This window comes from Anabrus simplex, chromosome 3 (genome assembly GCF_040414725.1).
Source record: "Anabrus simplex isolate iqAnaSimp1 chromosome 3, ASM4041472v1, whole genome shotgun sequence".
NCBI classification, from domain to species: Eukaryota; Metazoa; Arthropoda; class Insecta; order Orthoptera; family Tettigoniidae; genus Anabrus; species Anabrus simplex.
In genome coordinates, this window is record NC_090267.1 from 439,306,107 (window position 1) to 439,310,073 (window position 3,967).

Here is a 3,967-nt window from a genome sequence, read left to right on the forward strand (position 1 = left end):
TTTTGGGTGAAAAGACTTGAATTTTACATCTTTTAGGATTCTACAAAAGATTTTACAAGTTGCTTTACGTCGCACCGACACAGAGAGGTCTTAGTGGTTTGTGAGATTAGCTGCCACCCCCGGATGCCCGGGTTCGATTCCCGGCTCTGCAACGAAATTTGAAAAGTGGTACGAGGGCTGGAACTGGATTCACTCAGTCTCGGGAGGTCAACTGAGTAGAGGGGGATTCGATTCCCACCTCAGCCATCCTCGAAGTGGTTTTCCGTGGTTTCCCACTTCTCCAGGCAAATGCTGGGATGGTACCTAACTTACGACCACGGCCGCTTCCTTCTCTCGTCCTTGTCTACCCCTTCCAATCTTCCCATCCCCCTACAAGGCCCCTGTTCAGCATAGGAGGTGAGTCCGCCTGGACGAGGTACTGGTCCTCCTCACCAGTTGTATCCCCGACCCAAAGTCTCACGTTCCAGGACACTGCCCTTGAGGCGGTAGAGGTGGGATCCCTCGCCGAGTCCGAGGGAAAAAACCAATCCTGGAGGGTAAACGGATTAAAAAAGAAAGAAAGAAAGAAAGAAAGAAAGAAAGAAAGAAAGAAAGAAAGAAAGAAACAAACAAACAAACAAACAAACAAACAAACAAACAAACAAACAAACAAACAAAAGGAAATAATAATAAACTGTTATTGTTTTTAAGTCTCACTATTTTTACGGTTTTCGGAGATGCCGTGGTGCCGGAATTTGGTCTCTACAGAGTTCTTTCACGTGGCGATAAATCTACCGACACGAGGCTGACGTAACCGTATTTAAGCACCTTCAAATACCACTGGAATGAGCCAGAATACAGCTTGCCAACTTGGGATCAGAAAGCGAGCGAAAGGAAGTAGTATTTTAAGAAACGTTTGATTAAAGAATCTTGCAGTTAACATAAGACACATACAAGTGTCAACCTAAAGTCAGTAACTAACCAAATTCATCAAATCAAATTATGTTTTGCCAAAAATGTTAAGTTCACAGAAATAAATAAGTACTGTCATCTTAAGCTTGTCAAGAAGCACAAAGTTAATTCGTTTTGAAAAGACTTAACGAATAATTGATGTTGCAGTATGTTTTTTGCTCAAAACTTGGTCTTTGTTACTTTGTGGCTCAAACTATTCACTTCTTGAGATCTCGCAACGTTAATACAGATACTATTGTGCTGATGTAACTCACAGTCAGGTCCCATGGTGTAATGGTTAGCACTCTGGACTTTGAATCCAGCGATCCGAGTTCAAATCTCGGTGGGACCTTGAGAAATTTTAAACTTCATCTATTTCTACTAAAGGTTGCCCGAGTATCTGGGAATTCAGAACCAAGAATGAAGAATTCTTTGTGCTGCATACTAAAATTATCCCAGTCACGAAAGCCAAGCAATGTGACTATGGCTTAAGAAAAGCAGGCTAAACGTTTTACTCAATTAGCCTACAATTAGATTGTCCGCCTCTGTGGCGGAGTGGTTAGTGTCGTTAGCTGCCGGAGGCCCGGGTTCGATTCCCAGCTCTGCCACGAAATTTGAAAAGTGGTACGAGACCTGGAGCGAGGTCCACTCAACCCCGGGAGGTCAACTGAGTAGAGAAGGGGTTCGATTCGAACCTCAGCGTCCGACTCGTTGGCTGAACGGTCAGCGTACTGGCCTTCGGTTCAGAGGGTCCCGGGTTCGATTCCCGGCTGGGTTGGGGATTTTAACCTTAATTGGTTAATTCCAATGGCACGGGGGCTGGGTGTATGTGCTGTCTTCATCATCATTTCATCCTCATCACGACGCGCAGGTCACCTACGGGTGTCGAATAGAAAGACCTGCACCTGGCGAGCCGAACTTGTCTTCGGACACTCCCGGCACTAAAAGCCATACGCCATTTCATTTCCCACCTCAGCCATCTTCGAAGTGGTTTCCCACTTCCCATCCCCCATAAAGCCACTGTTCAGCACCACAGGTAATGGGTGAGGTACTGGTCCTTCTACTCAGTTGTATCCCCGACCAAATGTCTCACATTCCAGGACACTAGCCTTGAAAGAGTAGAGGTGGGATCCTTCTCTGAGTCCGGAGAAACTAATTCTGGACGGTAAACATACATATTACTTTTTCGACAAGTAATCAGTAAAGTAACAATTACGGTACTTCACAGAACGCCAGTCTTAAGGAAATCACTAATTTCTTTTAACTCATGTTGTTGAAATGATACCAAAGTTTTGGAAATAGAAGGATATTACCGTACTTCACTTCGTAGCTTTTTTTTATATCATAGTGACATCAAGTGGCTATCATTACTAAGTGAGACTATACATGATTAATACTTTGGTAGTTTAGATATTAGGGGGAGTGGCAGCTAATCACACTAACCATTACACCACAGAGGCGGACATTGCATTTTTAATTGGTAAATTTTGAAAAATAAAGTCCGCCTCTGTGGTGTAGTGGTTAGTGTGATTAGCTGCCACCCCCTCAGGTCCGGGTTCGATTCTCGGCTCTGCCACGAAATTTGAAAAGTGGTATGAGGGCTGGAACGGGGTCCACTCAGCCTCGGGAGGTCAACTAAGTACAGGGGGGTTCGATTCCCATCTCAGCCATCCTCGAAGTGGTTTTCCGTGGTTTCCCAATTCTCCAGGGAAATGCCGGGATGGTACCTAACTTAAGGCCACGGCCACTTCCTTCCTCCTTGCCTATCTCTCCCAATCTTCCCATCCCCCGACAAGGCCCCTGTTCAGCATAGCAGGTGAGGTCACCTGGACGAGATACCGGTCATTCTCCCCACTTGTATCCCCCGGCCCAAAGTCTCACGTTCCAGGACACTGCCCTTGAGGCGGTAGAGGTGGGATCCCTCGCTGAGTCCGAGGGAAAAACCAACCCTGGAGGGTAAACAGATTAAGAAGAAGAAGAATTTTGTAATTTTCACTTATGTTTGCTAAATAAAATTATGAAACATTCTGTCGAACGGATTTATAATTACGTAATGCAATCAAATAGCTAAATGAAGTCAAATGAGGGGTTTCATGATGGTTTTAAAGCAAAATAACCGATGACATACTAGACAGTAAGAAGTGATAACCGAGCTCGATAGCTGCAGTCGTTTAAGTGCGGCCAGTATCCAGTATTCGGGATATAGTGGGTTCGGGCCCCACTGTCGGCAGCCCTGAAGATGGTTTTCCGTGGTTTCTCATTTTCATACCAGGCAAATGCTGGGGCTGTACCTTACTTCAGGCCACGGACGCTTCCTTCCCACTCCTAGCCCTTTCTTGCCCCATCGTCGCCATAAGACCTATCTGTGTCGGTGCGACGTAAAGTAGCTTGTAAAAAGTGATAAACATGACCTTAACTGACACGCTATTCTGTGAAGTTTTGCCATCCCTGACGTAGACACCGTTAATTGCACTACTTACACACACTATATTGCATACTAAGACCCCATGTTATCTATATAACCTATTAAGATAATTTTTAATTTCGTGTGGCTATTTCTAGTCGAGTGCAGCCCTTGTAAGGCAGACCCTCTGATGAGGGTGGACGGCATCTGCCATGTGTAGGTAACTGCGTGTTATTGTGGTGGAGGATAGTGTTATGTGTGAGTTGCAGGGATGTTGGGGACACCACAAACAACCAGCCCCCGGGCCATTGGAATTAACCAATGAAGGTTAAAATCCCCGACCCGGCCGGTAATCGAACCCGGGACCCTCTGAACCGAAGCCCAGTACGCTGACCATTCAGCCAACGAGTCGGACATTCAGATAATAAACAACATCTTCTCTACGTCTCTTCCAGGGCTTGCTGTGGACGTCTTCGCGGTTGAGATCAACATCGCGCATGACATCCACATCTTTAAGCGGTCTACCATGAGGTCGACGTCCTCCAGGATGAAGTTGGAGTGCTGTTTTGGCAACTGAATCGCGTCTTTTCACATGAACGTGACCGTACCACCGGAGTCGGGCTTCTCTTGCTT

General features: G+C 45.9%; 1 non-coding gene across 1 annotated transcript; it reads left to right on the plus strand.

Annotated features, from left to right (window-relative positions):
• The first annotated feature begins 1,210 nt into the window (after window positions 1–1,210).
• TRNAQ-UUG (transfer RNA glutamine (anticodon UUG)) lies at window positions 1,211–1,282 on the plus strand. The gene has a single exon. It is a non-coding gene; the product is annotated as a tRNA-Gln (tRNA).
• The last annotated feature ends 2,685 nt before the right edge of the window (window positions 1,283–3,967 follow it).